We start from the raw sequence: 17,481 nt of genomic DNA, 5'->3' as shown, positions 1-17,481 counted from the left end.
AGGCGGCGGTGATGAATGTCGTGGATCTCTGGTCGTCCAAGGGCTGGAAGCGCCTTGAGAGTCTGAGAGGACGCCTCCGAGTCAAAGCGGGGCGGGGTGGGTGGTTTGAGTTTCTGTCTCTCGTCTGCCCAGGCGAAGAACTCCTCAGGAGAATCAAAGAAAAAAGAATAGAATTTTTGTATGTAATATGGATCAAGTTGCATAACGTTTACTAGTATCACAAAGTGATTGCTTATTGACTATTTCAAAGATCCAAAATCATCAAAAGGATTTCCTGTGACACAGATATAGACAATCAGAACAAATAAAGAACCCTTTGAGAAGAAAAGTCTTGCTGAGTTCTTAGTATGAAATTATCTATTTAGACAAAACAACATTTGTTGAGATAATAAAGGTCTCATCTGACAAGGCTTAGATGATTGCACATACCTTGGAAAAATATCTCCTTGTATGTTGCATAGTGTTAACACTTCTTCAAGGTTCAGTCTGGGGTAATCTGAACCACCCTTAAATTAAACTCTCCGAAAACCAAGATTGCTTCTGGATAAGCATGTCTTAAATGATCTAAATACAATTCCAGTAAACATATTGAGTTCTTCATATTGCTTTAGTAGTTGATCTAATATGTATCAAAATAAATAATTGAGTTTGAGAAGCTCTGCTTCATTGTCAAACAGAGATACCAAAATAAACCTACATTTAACTCTGATCTTCACAGCCCTTTTCACATGTTTGGTTGATATAAGTGTTAACAACCACCCTACAGGATGCCGTCTTTCTAACCATGTTGCCAATTTTTTTGAACAGCCCATACCCAAATATCTCAGGGCTATCCTGCATCCTGGGCTCCTGTTACATGATACATGCATATTGACTAAATAAACTGTTCATCATTGACATTTTAACAAACCCATTAAAACCATGAATATTACAGCAAGAGTAATCTGCCAAGCCATTGCCTTGCTCACTAGAGTATTCATTAGGTCTACATGAATAATTTTTAAAAAAACTAATCTTTTTCTCTACTGAATGTTTGACCCTGCAGAGGTCTAGAGGAATAATAATTCTAAGATTATGCTTTAGCATTTCTTTCTGGTTATTTCGCCATGACCCTTTCTTATTGTCTTATACCTAGTTGATGAGTCATTTTGATATTCCCCAACCCATAAAGGCATTGCAATATTGGGTAATCCTGACAAACCTTCTTCTCTAAGTCCCTTTCCTCTTCAACTACGAGACCTTAAGTACATTTTCATGGAAGTCATCGAAAATCAAGTCCAAAACCAAATGAAATTGTGAGGACAACCTTGTGACCTCTTTATCTAATATGGTGAACAATCCAATTGAATATTTCTAGCAGTGTTGGTCAGTTAATTGGACATGATTTCTTCCCCCGAAGGAGAGGAATAATGGCTTGTGGACAGCTTCAGCTGGCTTTGTATTGCTTGATAGGGGGATATTTTGGGTAGGAGCCACATCTCAAATAATCATTACAAATTATTTTGCATATTAAACTAGAAGGTGGATCTTTGTTAGTGGGGCACACCTTTTTAATTTAACACTGAAATTTAGAACTTTGCCTCTTGCCCATTGTCTGGGGTGGCTGCAGGCTTAAACGCCAAAGTATTTGGATTTCTTCCTTCTTTAGGCTCCCGCCTCCTCCTCCAGCTCCGCATGCTTAGCTTTGCGTAAATGATGCCGCCAGCGTGATGAACTCCCCCCTTACCACTAATTTTAAGGCTTCCCATACCGCTGCTAATGATGTACCATCCTGGCCTTTTTCTGCAAGGTAATTGGTGATAGTGTCCCGCATTCAGGTAACAACTGATTCCGAGTGGAGCAGGGAGTCGCGAGGCGCCAGCCAGGGGGCGGCGGGCGCTTGCCGTGGGAGGTAAGCTGAACCGATATGAGGGCATGGTCCGATAGGGAGCATGGGGTCATATTCGCTGCTGATAAGTGGTGTAGAAGAGAGGTTGTGGCTAAAAAGTGGTCGAGGCGGGCATAGGTTTTTCTGCGCTGCGGAGTATTAAGTGTAATCGCGCTCAGTAGGGTGTTGGACACGCCACACATCATTCAATCCACCATCAATCAGCCATTGCTTACCCCCCTGCGATAGCGCACCTGTCTGATGAGACCGTTGCTCAGAACTATCCATCCCAGGATCCATCACCACATTCAGGTCTCCACCCACCAAGATCGATGTATCCGGAGATGCTAGAACCTCGGAGAAGGCCACACGCAGGAAGGGTTCTTGTCGTTCTTTTGGGGCATATAGTGACCCTATCATCCGCTGTGTGTCCCCCATTGGACGCGGATAGCCAGGAACCTACCCTTAATATCAGCCACGTGGGAAAGCACTTTACAATGCGCGCGCCTGCTAAAAAAGGATTGCCACCCCATGCTTCTTAGCTGGACCTGAGGACCACAGTTGTAGTGGGAAGTGCTTTTCTCATCCGCTTAGTATCCTTAGAGAGGAGATGGGTCTCCTGAAGCAGACACACATCACTCTCAGCATTCTCCAAGAGGGAAAGGATGGCCGAGCGCTTGACAGGGCTATTCCATCCCCTGACATTCAGGCTCACAACCTTTAAATCTCTACCCATAGTATCCAGGGAATAAGTAGAAGCTAACTAGTCGCCCAGTGTCAGAAGCATGAGGTGGGCAAGAATGCTGTGACCACGGACCATATATCCACCATGCCTGCCTGAGAACTGATGCGGAGCCCCAAGAGTAACCCCAAAACCCCAACAAAACCCTCTTCCCTAAACCATAATGCAAAAGAAAATAATGAAGAACAGAACTCAAAGGCCATGCACAGGGACGACAGTCTGTCTTGTGGATCAAACGGTAAGGGGAACAAGGCAACATTCTGAGTAACAGAACGCACCTGATACAGGGCAAATCCACTATACAAGGGTTGAGTGATGGTACCAAGTCTCGACAGAATATTTCCAGCCTCCGGTGCCGAAAAAGAGCCCACCTGATGCCATTCATATGTAGCTCAAGGGACGCCGGCATTATCTGTCACCTGTTCCACAGATGTAACAGCCGTCTCTCTCTCCATCAAACTAGTGGATAAGTCTAGTTTCGAAGGCTGGGGGGACCTCCCGACCCACTGCCAGTCGGTGGAGCATCTGCGCCACCTTGGAGGGGATCCGGCGGTCCCAGGCTGAGAAGAGGACCCCTCCAACCCTAGGATATCATATGCGGCGTCCAGAGAACGGATCTGCAGAAGCTTGCCTTGGTGCTTGAAGATAAGTTGGAATGGGTGGCCCCATGAGTAGGTAATGCCCTGCTCACGCAGATGGTTGGTGATAGGCTTAAATTCTCTACGCTTGACAAGGGTGGAGGCTGCTAAATCCTGGAAGAGTGCCGGTTGATGGCCCCGAAATTGCACAGGGTTGAGGTCGCCGGCCTTGAGAAGGGTTAGCTCCTTAAGTTGGAAGTCGTGGACACACATCAGTATGTCCGGTGGGGGAGCCTTAGCGCCTCTTGGAAAGCCGACATGGTCACCCCGGTCCATCTGTATATCTTGTTCCTCGACTCCCCCCAGGATCTGACGAAAAAGCTCACTGACATACTCACAGAGGTTACCTCCTTCCCCCTTCCATGGCACCGCCCGGATTCTAATGTTGTTATGCCAAGACCGGTTTTTTAAGTCCTCAGCGTGGGCTTGGAGATCCAGATTTTTTTCTGTGAGGCGAATGACGTTTTGCTGGAGCTGGTGGAGATCATCCTCCCGTCCCAGGTCATGCTCCTCCAAGGTTGCCACCCGCTCCCCAATGACATCCACATCTCGCCGTACCTCCCGCAGGTCAGAGGAGAGCTGAGATCGAAGCTCCAGGATATCCTCTTTTATGGCTGAGAACAATTCAATCATAAAAGCTTTGGTCGCCGGTAAATCATTATCTTCCGGCTGCAGCGATTTGGCGTTCGAGTGAGAAGTGGACTGACCTGCCGATTTCTGCAGGAGATCCTTCAGAGGCTTGTCTTTCCTGTTCCTGGAGGAAGACATGTTGGCTAAAGCAAAGGCCTATATGCAGGAACGTGTGGCTCAGACAGAAGCGAGATCAGCCCACCAGGGAGCCCTATCAAGGCCCACTCCCGGTGGGGCCCAGACCCAGGGCTAAAACAAAGCAGCAACTTACCAATGCTCAGTACCACCCGGCCCATGTGGTAATCAAAACGTAAGTGGGTCAGAGCCCTGAGCGCAATATGGGGCATAGATCCAGGATGGGGGGAGCCCTCACGCCCTTCTCCGCTCTCGGGACTCCCCCTGTCAAGGGCCTGCCACGTGCTTGGCCCACGTATCACCACCCGGGGGGCAGGTGCCCGTCTACTACCAACTGCCACCCCTCACTGCACGCTCATGGGCGTAGGGCACCGGACTCTAGTCAGGGAAAAAGGCTGATGCAGTACTCTCTCTCAAGCCCTCAGCCGGGACAAGGCATAGTTCAAAACAGAGAACCACCGCCTGCCGACTCACGGGCCGAAGGTAGGTCCCCCGCACCCAGCAGCCCAGGTCCCACAGGCCTCAGTCCCCCAGCAAGGCCCAGAAAGTGACCCCACGGACAGGGTGTGCCCACTACTGCTGCAGCTCCGCAGACTACACTGCTGCCAGGGGCTCTCTCCACGTGGGCCCCACTCCCAGCCACTGCTAGACGGAGGGAGGCACATGGGCCACCACAAACAGCAATGCCAGCTCCAGGCCCTCAGTACCACCGCTTCTGCTAGCACACCTCCACACATCGCCGTCCGCCGACACGCGGACCGATCAATACCACCATGGGGCAGGGAAGCAGGCTGCTAGGCCTCACCTAGGCCAGAATACAGGAGCGACTGCCACCCCGAGCTACCAGGGCATTGTGGATCAGGACCAGAGAGCCTCCTCCCACCGACTCACAGGCCGATGGCAGGCCCAGCCCCCACAGCAGCGCAGCTCCTCAGGTTCCAGCACCACCACAACAAAAGCCCAGGTAATGGCCACACGGGGGGAGGGCGCCGACACCCGCCTCCGCCGCTCATCTTCACCGCCACAAGCGATCACCCCTAGCAACAGCCGCAGTCAATGCCAGCCCTCAGTCAATCAGCCGCCGCCGGGAGGTGGACCGGGCCCGTCACTGGGCCTCCCTGTCTAGCGCTGTAGAGCGCAGGAATCGCAGCAAGCCAGCATATGCCGCCCACTCGTAGCCAGCACTTCTCCCTTGTCCCTCCAGCGGGACAGCAGCACGCCGTCTGCCGATACACGGACCTAGACCCACAGCCCGAGGTCCGCCGCCCCCTCTCACCTCACTCTTCCGTGACGGGTCTCCGCCGCCCCTCCGCTCCACACAGCAGCACTCCTGGGCCCCGGGCACGACACTCTTGTCGGGAGGGGGTGCCTGCTCCACACGCCACTGGACTTCACTCGGTCCCGGCTCCTGTGATACACGGCCCGCTCCTCCTCTCGGACTTCGCAAAATGACGGCGAGGAAGCAGCCCTCGAGTCCCCCCGCTCTCGGCTGCTCCGCAGGTTGGATTCTCGGCCAGTCCGCCTTGCCGCTACTCCTAAGAAGTCGCCACACATGCCTGGATCAGCTGGAGACACTGTGGGGCCGAGGTCCCTGGCAGCAGCAACCCTCCACCAGGCTCGCCGAGCCGCAGCAAGGCCGGGGCCAGACGGCTCAAACAGACATGGGAAGCCACCACCAATCACCAAAATACGCACGCCACCGGTGCTGGAAGGTCAGCGGGAGCGTCCACGCTCAATATCCAGCGCGGATGGGCATTAGGAGGGCAGATATTCAATGCTTATTGCAGGTGGCGCCAGAGGGACAGGGAAACATGTCCTATTCCGCCGCCATCCTGGCCACGCCCCCCACCAGCTACCTTTAAAACCTTATCATTAAATTTATTCCGCACCTTGTCATATCTAGCTGTCTGATTCTTAACTCTTTTTCATTTCTTGAGCCCTCATTTCCCAGATTGTGTCTTCATCATGGCTTCTGGAAATGCTGCATTATCAGCATAGGTTTATAAGATATATACGCATAAGTATTTGTATCAACAGTATTCTCCCAGTGCAGGCTGTGATAGAAACATGTGATCCACTTGGTGAATCTGTAAGTAACTTTATAGATGAACATGGTAAAGGAGATGTAAAATTGAATTGAATTTGAAATTTATATAGCGCTCGAATGCCCAAGGGCGTCTAGTTGCTGCAGCGGAGGAGTCTGCCGGAAATTAGCAGCAAAAGGTGAGATTTAGCTTGAGAAAAGCCAGGTATTCAAAGCTTTTCTAAAGGAGAGTAATGTTGGACAATTTTATATGGCTAGAGGATGTGAGTTCCACAATTTTAAAGTGTTGAGGAGAAAACTGCTTCCTCCCCAATGAACTTTTCTGAATTTGGGTATCTGAAGAAGTTTGCTCTCAGCTGAACGAAGCATTCTACCTGGATGTTACATAATAAACGCAGTTTCAGGTATGCTGGTCCTGTTTCCTGTAAAACCTTGTATGCTAGACACAAGGTTTGGAATTCGAATCTCTTTTTCACAGAGAGCCAGTGTAGATTTTTTAGGCCTAGGCATACAGACTGGAATTTAGGAATATTCAGCAACATCCTGGCAGCAGCGTTTTGAACCTGCTGCAGTTTAAGCATGTGCTGTTTCTGAAGGACCAAAGAAAGGGCATTTCCATATTCCAGTCTGGCCATTGCCAAGGTTGTCACCAGTGTTTTTACTGCAGCTGGGGGAATGTATGGTTTCACCTTCCGGATTAATTTTAGTGTCAAGTGAACCTGAGTGGCGACTTTATTAGTTTGATGTTGGAAGGTAAGTCTGTCATCGAAGATGAAGCCCAGATTTTTAACCTTATGCACTGGGGTGGGAAGGGTTACCATGTCCTGAGCCCACCAGTCCTGAGACCAAAAGAAGGTATCGGATCCCAACAGGAGAACCTCTGTTTTGCTTCCATTAAGCTTTAGGCAGTTTGCACTCATCCAGTGGTCTACGTGGGAAATACACTGATTGAACGAGCTGCCGTTTCCTCCAGATTGCTTGAGATGGATACTACAATCTGGGTGTCATCCGCGTAGGACACCAGTGAGAAGTCAAACTGCCTGATGACATCAGCTAGGGGGTGACCTATAGATTGAACAGGAGGAGCCTTGCTGCACCCCACACAGAAGTGTAAATTGTTCTGAACAGGAGTCGCCCATCTAGACAAATTGCCGCCTGTTGTTTGAGTAGGATTTGATCAGACCCAGCGTTAAGCCTGAGACTCCCACCTTCTTGAGCCTTTGATGAGAATGTCATAGTTCACAGTGTCAAAGGCCACCAAAAGATCCAATAGGATCACGGCGGCCTTTGCACGGGAATCCAGTTTGGAGCGAAGCTCCTCTGCTGCCATGACCAAGGCCATCTCCATTCCATGCCCTTGCCAGAAACCGTATTGCAAGGAATCTAACAGATTTTCTGATGACACGAAGGTAGTAAGTTGGAAGTTTATGATCTTTTCCAAGACCTTAGCTGGAAACGGGATCCTTGCTATGGGTCTATAATTATTGTGGTCATTAGAATCCAGGTTTGTTTTTTTAGCAGGGGAGGATTGAAACCTTCTTCCATGCCTCTGGAAAAATGGCAGACCTGAGGATCTCGTTATAAAGTAGGCAAAGTTGCTTGCTGATGTCATCAGATGCCAGTTGGAATATTTTAGGATGGCATGGGTCTGATGGTGCACCCGATTTAACTGATCTGACTATATGTGAGATCTGTTCTGCGTTGGTTGGAATGAAAGTATTCAGACCGTGACCAGGTCGTCGAGGAGGTGTGGAGAGGTGATTCTCTTGAGGATCAATACCATTTTCTGTAAGGGAATCATTGATAGATAAAACCTTATCCCTAAAAAACTCTGCAAGGCAGTTGCAGAACGCCGCAGTGCTATTCTTTACTAATGGAGTGGGTTAGTGTTACTAATTCCTTTAAAGTTGAAAACGTATTTTACTTGAGTTGCCCGCCTGCATAATTTTCTCTGTGAAGTGGCCACTAAAATGTGTGTATACAGTTTTTTCAGCTTCTGCGTAGTTTTTTCTCCAGCGCCTCTCTGCTTTTCTGCAGAGTTGCTTCTGGATATGCAACCAGGGTTCTGATTTCTTCATCCGCTTACTGGTGAGGGTTTTTTTCTGGAGCTAGGGTGTTTGCCGCTGCTTCAACCCAGTGCGTGAAGTTCTTGGTGGCTGCATTTACTTCGGGTGTTAGGTTCGGTTTGGAAGCTGCTACTGTTAGTTGCAGCTGCTGTGGACAGATATTCTTCCAATTACATACTTTGAATGTCCTAAAGGTGGAGTGAGGGCGTGTAAGATGGTGAGAGGAGGTAAGTGCAAACCAAATGGCCTTATGGTCTAATGATGAGATTGTCAGAACCTCCTGTACTTTCAGTAGAGGATTAGATGTAAATATTCCATCTAAGGTGTGTCCAGCCTTGTGAGTTGAATGCTTAACCAACTGTTGCATCGAGACAGTGGCCATCAACTCTAGGAGCGAGATTGTAATTGGTTGTTTGCATTTTCTAAATGGTAGTTCAAATCACCGAGGATGGAAAAATCCAGAGAATCAATGCTAGATTCAATAATGTGACTAATTGTCTCTTCAAACTTATTTTTTGCCCCTCCAGCGGTCTATACAACAATGTACTGTTAAATGTATAATTTTTGCTTATGGAGATTCTGAATGAAAGCAATTCGCAGTCAGGACCGCTTACTATTGTCGAGCTCTTTATCAGCAGTGTATCCTTGATAATAATCGCTAATCCCCCTCCCCATTTATCCTGTCTATTGTTTCTGGTTAACAAGTAACCTTGAGGAAGGGCTAGAGACAGCTCAGGATCCGAAGTACTATCTGCCCAAGTTTCCGTGACAAAAGTCATGTCTATATTATGTGCTGCAGAAAGCTTGTTTCCTTCCCAGTGTAAGAATTGGCTTTTGTAGTCTGGTCTGCCCTGTTCCCATGATGCACTGGGCCAGGGACAGACTAATTTGCATACAGCCAGGTTCTGTAACTGGGATGGTGCAATGAGCTAAAAAACGGTGTTGGATCTAGCCCTGATCTCTTGACTGGGTGAGAGTACTCTGCTTAATTCAGAGACTCTGTCCATCACCACCCCTTGTTGTAAATTATTTTGTCCACCCTAAGCGTGGAAGGGTATACTCAGATGTGAGTCCCTTGCTCATTGCACCATCAGGATTCAAGCAAGCCGGGCCGAAGACGCCTGAAATGGCAGAAACCGGTCCCCGGAAGCTTGTTTCCTTCCCAGTGTAAGAATTGGCTTTTGTAGTCTGGTCTGCCCTGTTCCCATGATGCACTGGGCCAGGGACAGACTAATTTGCATACAGCCAGGTTCTGAAACTGGGATGGTGCAATGAGCTAAAAAACGGTGTTGGATCTAGCCCTGATCTCTTGACTGGGTGAGAGTACTCTGCTTAATTCAGAGACTCTGTCCATCACCACCCCTTGTTGTAAATTATTTTGTCCACCCTAAGCGTGGAAGGGTATACTCAGATGTGAGTCCCTTGCTCATTGCACCATCAGGATTCAAGCAAGCCGGGCCGAAGACGCCTGAAATGGCAGAAACCGGTCCCCGGAAGCTTGTTTCCTTCCCAGTGTAAGAATTGGCTTTTGTAGTCTGGTCTGCCCTGTTCCCATGATGCACTGGGCCAGGGACAGACTAATTTGCATACAGCCAGGTTCTGAAACTGGGATGGTGCAATGAGCTAAAAAACGGTGTTGGATCTAGCCCTGATCTCTTGACTGGGTGAGAGTACTCTGCTTAATTCAGAGACTCTGTCCATCACCACCCCTTGTTGTAAATTATTTTGTCCACCCTAAGCGTGGAAGGGTATACTCAGATGTGAGTCCCTTGCTCATTGCACCATCAGGATTCAAGCAAGCCGGGCCGAAGACGCCTGAAATGGCAGAAACCGGTCCCCGGAAGCTTGTTTCCTTCCCAGTGTAAGAATTGGCTTTTGTAGTCTGGTCTGCCCTGTTCCCATGATGCACTGGGCCAGGGACAGACTAATTTGCATACAGCCAGGTTCTGAAACTGGGATGGTGCAATGAGCTAAAAAACGGTGTTGGATCTAGCCCTGATCTCTTGACTGGGTGAGAGTACTCTGCTTAATTCAGAGACTCTGTCCATCACCACCCCTTGTTGTAAATTATTTTGTCCACCCTAAGCGTGGAAGGGTATACTCAGATGTGAGTCCCTTGCTCATTGCACCATCAGGATTCAAGCAAGCCGGGCCGAAGACGCCTGAAATGGCAGAAACCGGTCCCCGGAAGCTTGTTTCCTTCCCAGTGTAAGAATTGGCTTTTGTAGTCTGGTCTGCCCTGTTCCCATGATGCACTGGGCCAGGGACAGACTAATTTGCATACAGCCAGGTTCTGAAACTGGGATGGTGCAATGAGCTAAAAAACGGTGTTGGATCTAGCCCTGATCTCTTGACTGGGTGAGAGTACTCTGCTTAATTCAGAGACTCTGTCCATCACCACCCCTTGTTGTAAATTATATTATGTGCTGCAAGCAGCTCTGCAAATTCGATATTGTGTTTAATTAGGGAACGCGCATTCAGGAGCAGTCCTAGAAGAGATTTTTGCAAAGATGTTTGAGGGTATGAGGCCTGTTTCATACTTAAGCAGCCTTTTATTTTAGTAAAAAGGAAGTCAATATCACAGTAAGGGCATGCCTTTGGCTCCTTCGAGAGATCTAGTTCCAAGCAAAGATCAGTCATAGGTAGGTTGAGGCTAAAAAAGAGTGTCTCTTGTACAGCTTAATCCAAGCTCCAATATTGGGGGAGAACGGACAGGGGGAATGGCCCTAGGCCTGGTCCAGGCGCAGACGGGCTTGCCTTTGGTGCACCTTCAGGGCGCCGGTGGTGCGCCATTGCGCGCGTCCACGCCGGCATGCTGCTTAAGTAGCAGTGAGTCGGGCATCTTGCGCAAGCATCAGCTGTCCCCTGACCCGGAAGTACTGATCAAGTGTATCTGGACCCTTAGCCCTCTGCAAAAAAACGGCAGAAGCCGCGGCGGAACGGGCAGGGGCAGGTAACTGCTGCAGACACAGAAAGAAGTATGTTAGTAAGTTTTTCTTTAAAAAAAATAAAAAAATGTTGATAAAAATTATATGCAGGTCTAACATATTTAAGTTTAAAAATAGAGCAGTGTACTAATATTGATGCCGACGTATAAAATTGTCAGCAGAAGAGAAGGTATATGGTAGAGACCTACCACTGGTGTCAATCAATGATGTCAAGCTCTGGTTTCAAAATATTCTAGGATTCCCAGTCTGTCTTTGTTTCACAGACATTGTCAGGTCAATTCATGCCATGTGATGTGGCGAGTCTATTTTTTGTCTTCTTTGAGTGAAAATGAAACATTTCTTGTAAAGTGTCCTGTGAGAGGGATGGGCGGAAAAAGAAGCGAGGAGGCTGAATGTGTTTCTTAATGTTGCCATATGTTTATTGTCAGGATAATTATAGGTTGGTGTATTTGGTAAGAAAAGGGCCCTGTTTAACTTCTACCTTCTCTTCTCTCCTTCTCAATTGTCTACTTCTTCCAGGAGGGTTTTGCCCGGAAGCTCAAAGGCAAAAGAGGAGGGAGGTGGCAGTAGGTATATGTGCTTTTTCTAGATTTGGCCAGAATAGATACCTTCACCCCACCTGTGTGACAGCAGGAATCCTAACCATTTGCCATAAAGTGAAGAACATTTTTAAAAAACAGAAAACGTCAAAAACTCTCCCCAAACTAATGATTTTTCTTTCGTTATACACTCCTTCCTCTTTTTGATATCTCCCTTTGTCTAGGGAAAAACACCTTTACAGATCTCAAGTGGATTACCTATGTCCACTTCTAACGGGCTCCAGTAGTTTGATCAGCACTCTTTTGCTCTTTTCCTAGTTACACTCCTTTTCTAGGTGTTGTTAATTTGTATTCTTTAGGAACATCCCTTTTCTAGGTGTCATTAACTGCCACACACACAAAACATTAGTATGCACATGATGCGGTCTAACTAGAAGTCTGGCGTCACCTTATGCCTATTGAAATATCCAGAAAACAATAAGTGAAGGAAAAGAAGAAAGAAGAGTGTCCCCCGATCTTCCTACCAGCCTCCCCATATCACCAGACCCAACCCGACCCACTGCTGTTATGTCCCTCCCTTCTGAGTCACGTACCGCGACTGCTGCAACACTCTCAAGTTGCGGACGCTTGTGCGCGTCCTCTGTGGGCGACCACCTCTCCTCACTCCACTCCTCAGGAGTCTCATCTGGTTTGGCTTCTTCGGTCCTGTTTTTGTCCGGGTATGCTTTCTTGGCAATCTCTTGCCACTCGCCTGCAGATTCCTTGACCTCTGCGTCTTTCGGGTTCCTCTGGCCACACCTCTGATCTCCGTCATCCTTCCTTCCCCCTCTGTGTCCGTTGGTCTCCCTCCTCCTTCCTGGTATTTCGATTGGTTCCAGCCCTTTCCGGCTCCGCCTTCCACCTGTACGGGACAAGAGTAGTCCTCTTATAGTTTTCTAACTTTTGTCATATGCTTCTTTTATTCCAGATTCTGCCTGCTCGACCGGACTGCGTTAGAAGAGGTGCCGATGAGTGAGGTAAATAAGGGGTGGTCTTATTTGAGTTTTCCTGTCTCCCTTCACAACTCCCCACTGGACTGCACCCTCAACAATTCAGGTTGTTAAGATCCAATTAGAACATTGGAACGTTGGAAGCTCCATTGAAAACAATGGAGTGCTCCAGGCTTATAATGGCTGGTATAAACCCGGAGCTCCAACATTCCAATGTTTCTTTGTTCACAGCTCTGGCTGTGAACAAAGGCTTCGGCGAGCCTGAGGGGAAGCGCTCCCTGAAGGCTTTGTTTAATTTGTTAGAACATTCTGCCCTCTAGTGGCAGAATGTTCTAATAGCCTTATAGCCCTTCGTAGCAGGGCTACACCGGCGTTTAAAGTCCCGCTGGCTTGTTAAAGTACCTCGCCTTTGGCCTTTAACGCTGCAGCGGGTCTTTAATATCCAGTATAGCCCACTACGGCGGGCTATAAGGCTATATTAGATGTTAGAAAATAACATATCTATGAATGTCACAGACAATGCCAACTTCCCATATTATAACTGCTTGCATGGCTAATTCATCAGTCTGCCAATTAATTGGATTTTCAGTGGCATGCATGCTATGACAGTTGTCATAAGGCTTCATATCGCGGAGCTGTTCTAATAAAAAATTCCTCTGGGACTAACCAGGTCAGTTAGAGAGGAAGGAAAAATATTGAGTCAGGTAAAGAATATTGTTATATATTTTATCAAGAGTTTCTTAACAATTACCAACAAAACTTGGGGCATATCTTGGAGAGTGAGGGATAGGGAAGATAACTAAGCAGACACCCCTGCTTACAGAATTTCCTTAAGTCCAAAATCTATACTCACCCAGAAGTCCATTTTAAATGAAGTGTTGTTAACAGCGTTGCTTTAAACGGCACCATAAAATTCTACTTGCAATAAGCAGTGTTTGAAGTAGTTCTTGTACATTAGAAATGGAAATGAGTAAAATACTTCACTACTACTTTGTAGCATTTTAAGGGTGAGCTCTAATAGCCACCCGCAAGTCACCCCAAGGCAATCACCATAGTTTTCTGAAAACATAAATGGTGGCCGCAAAGTAATTCAGCTGCAAATCTACTCTTGCGAGTTCGGTGAGTGCTAGATACATGTACCTGCCAATTCCAGGAAATGTCTGCCACTCACCTGTAAGGACACTCACATCTTATTCTCTTCTGACTCCTCAGAGTTTCACAGGGGCTGGAACTGGACTTAGCCTGTAGTGGAGAGTTGTGGTGCAGTGGCCAGGACAGTTGACTTTGGAGCACAGGGTTCATGTTTCGATCCCCGGCTCCGGCGGCAGCTCAGCGCATCACCATGTGACTCTGGGCAATAGCTCACTTAATTTCCACAACGGCCCCCAGTGCCTTGAGACCCGTAAGGGTGAGTAGTTACAAATACAGATTTATGCAATCTCAAGCTGTACTGGGCATTGTCTTCTCCCCAAGTGTAGTCCACATAGGAAATATTGGACTACCCTATACACATTGCCGTATCACATTTGGCTTCTGAGTGAGTAAGAGCTTTGAGGTAACTAGACACAATATCGAAAAAAATATATAGAATGGACATAATATCGAATTCAAAATATAGAATGGACATAATATCGAATGGACATAATATAGTGGTTAATAATATCGACATGCAGTAAGTAATATCGACTGTCAAAATATCGAAGTTCATAATATAGGCATTAAAATATATCGCATTTTTATAATATCGAATTTTTAAAGTGTTTTGTATGTTAGTATATGTGTTAAAAATGTATATTATTTTTGTAATGTATGTTTAATTTTTTTTAAAGTTAAGAAATGTATGTAAAGTCATTTTTGCGTATTTTACTTTCTTAGCCGGTTGTAGGTTTATAGGACAATAGGGTAGGAAGTAATTTAATTATAGTCAATTAAATATTATTTTTAGAAATTATTACTTATTTTTAATTTAATTTTGCGGTTTAGTTCTGTATCAGGTTGTAGGTTTATAGGGGAATAGGGTGGGAAGTAATTTAATTGTTATATAGTAATTATTTATTTTTATTTATTGGAATTGATAATTAATGTATTGGTAATTAATTATTAATTGGTAATACATTTTTATTAATTGGTTCTTATTTTGTATTCATTGTTAATTAATTGGTATTAATTGATTGATAATTATATTGATTGTATTAATTTATTATTAAGAGCAGGTTGTGGGTTTATAGGGGAATAGGGTGGGAAGTAATTTAATTGTAATTAAGTAATTATTGAAATAATTTTTGTGCATTGAAAATTAATTGGTTAATTAATAGGTAATTAATTTTTCATCAATCATATTTATTGGTATTTATAATTAATTCATTACATATTTTGTAAATAGTAACTAATATGAATTAATGTTTTATTGGTATTGATAGTTAATTTATTTTTATTTAAATATTAAATCATTAATTTCCCTACAGTTTCTCTCTCTGGAGAGGGAATAGTAATTTTTACCCCTACGCTATCCAACACTTTCCCTACTGTTGCACTCTGTGGAGCGGGAATAGTAATTTTTACCCCTATGCTATCCAACACTTTCCCTACTGTTACACTCACTGGAGTGGGGATAGTAATTGTTACCCCTACGCTATCCAACACTTTCCCTACTGTTGCACTCGCTGGGGTGGGAATAGTAATTTTTACCCCTACGCTATCCAACACTTTCCCTACTTTTGCACTCACTGGAGTGGGAATAGTAATTTTTACCCCTACGCTATCCAACGCTTTCCCTACTGTTGCACTAACTGGAGTGGGAATAGTAATTTTTCCCCTCCAGCTATCCAACGCTTTCCCTACTGTTGCACTCGCTGGAGTGGGAATAGTAATGTTTACCCTCCCGCTATCCAACGCTTTCCCTAATATTGCACTCACTGGAGTGGGAATAGTAATTTTTACCCTCCCACTATCCAACGTTTACCTACTGTTGCACTCAGTGGACTAGGAATAGTAATTTTTACTCTTCCGCTATCCAACGCTATCCTTACTGTTCCACTCGCTGGAGTGGCATTAGTAAATTTTACCCTCCCGTTATCCAACGCTTTCCCTACTGTTCCACTCGCTGGAGTGGGAATGGTAACTTTTACCCTCCCGCTATCCAATGGTTTCCCTACTTTTCCACTCGCTGGAGTGGGTATAGTAAATTTTACCCTCCCGCTATCCAACGCTTTCCGTACTGTTCCACTCGCTGGAGTGGGAATAGTATATTTTACTCCCCCGCTATCCAACAGCGATGTAATTTTTTTTAAAGAGATTACATATATGATTTATTAATTTTAACATTTTTTCAATATTTTAAGTGTGTTTTACTTAATTATATTGATTATTTAATTAAGTTAATGTTACTTTCAACATATTTTACAAATTCAATATTTTTACAAACTATATTTTAACCAACGATGTTTTGTCTTCGATATTTTGTACTTGCCTGTTTGTAGATAGGGAGACGATATTTTGTACATCAATATTTTGGTGTCGATATTATGTCCATTCTATATTTTTGTCGTCGATATTATGTCAGTGATCCCTGAAGCAAAGTGGCAAAAACTCAAGAGAGGGCAGAAGCATGCTCAGCTGCTTCTGAGACCTGTCACATAGGAAGAAGATGGAGGAGCTTCTAACGATGCTTCAATGGAGAGTCCATAATTCATATACTATTCTTCTGTAGCCATCCTTTACCCACAACTTCCAAGACTACAAAGTAATCTAAGGAAGGTGTAATGAGCCACAGCCATTCAGACTAGGTTAGTCATGAAAGACAAGCGCAATCTTTTTATGATAACAAAAATAATTTGCTGGCTGAAATCTTCAAGATGTAATTTGGCCATCACAAGTATACTGAACTGATGCCAGAATACAGATGACACTTTTTTACATATGGTTTGGACATGTCTTCAACTTTCGTCATTCTGGAGGAAGGTCTCTAAAACAGTAGCAACAGGAACTACAATTGCAGCCCAAGGTGCATATTTCCTGCTCGGCATCATGAAACGCAATGCAAGTCGCAAGAACCCTAACAAGTTCCAAGACTTAGCACTGGTCTTGGCTAAACACACACTAGCAATGGCCTGGAAATCACCGGTGGACCCCTCCATATAATTTTGGTTGGTGGCCCTCCGCCGAGATTTAGTTGTAGAACACGAAATATAGACATCCAGTACTCCGCGACTGCCATCACGGACTCAACCTGTAGACTGGTGACACTATTTATCAACCATAGAATACAAACTTAGCGGGACACACACTAACTCGTAATACACCAACGCCACGACAATAATATGTCATTGGGCTATCTAGAAGCGTACATATATATAGATCTATATATATATAAATTCAATTTTCAACTTCTTAATCCAAGTCAGAAAGCTCACAAACAACTTCTTGCTGAAGAAACGCTTTAATGCAGGTTCAAAAGCAAAACAACTCTACGCGTTTCAGGAGCTCACCTCCCTTGCTCACGAGTAAAAGTGTTTGTGATCACGATAGGTATTTAAACAAACATGCGACTTAGTGGAGAATAATCATAGAAAGCAGACTGGCGCTGCAACTTAAACAGTGAATCGATACTAGTATGGAAATTAACCGAGTATCCTTAATTTAGCCACCTTGTGTCATTTGCATTGTTTCAGAGATACGTATGAACCCTTTTCAGCGCAAGCATATTTGTAATTATAATAAAATGGTCAACAAAAGGAAATAGTAAAAGAATCATAATAATGATTACATTTCTTATAGCTGGCTAATCACCAGTTCCCTTAACATTTCCTATGACATTAGACCTCGAGGTATTATGCCCCAGTGGGCTTAACCTCATAACTCTCTTTCTCAATTAAACCTGGAAA

At 45.4% G+C, this 17,481-nt stretch overlaps 1 long non-coding RNA gene across 3 annotated transcripts in view; it reads left to right on the top strand.

The window, feature by feature from the left end:
- Nucleotides 1-17,481, top strand: part of LOC144782944 (uncharacterized) — a 501,527-nt gene that overhangs the window by 106,410 nt on the left and 377,636 nt on the right. For 2 of the 3 annotated variants that reach the window (XR_013601328.1, XR_013601327.1), the window contains exons 4-5: nt 11,590-11,640; nt 12,577-12,625. This is a non-coding gene — a long non-coding RNA (uncharacterized LOC144782944). The remainder of the gene's footprint in view (nt 1-11,589; nt 11,641-12,576; nt 12,626-17,481) is intronic. The other variant, XR_013601329.1, reaches the window with a different exon arrangement.

Source organism: Lissotriton helveticus, chromosome 9, assembly GCF_964261635.1.
Source record: "Lissotriton helveticus chromosome 9, aLisHel1.1, whole genome shotgun sequence".
Classification (NCBI taxonomy): Eukaryota; Metazoa; Chordata; class Amphibia; order Caudata; family Salamandridae; genus Lissotriton; species Lissotriton helveticus.
This window is presented reverse-complemented; position numbering and strand designations above follow the sequence as displayed.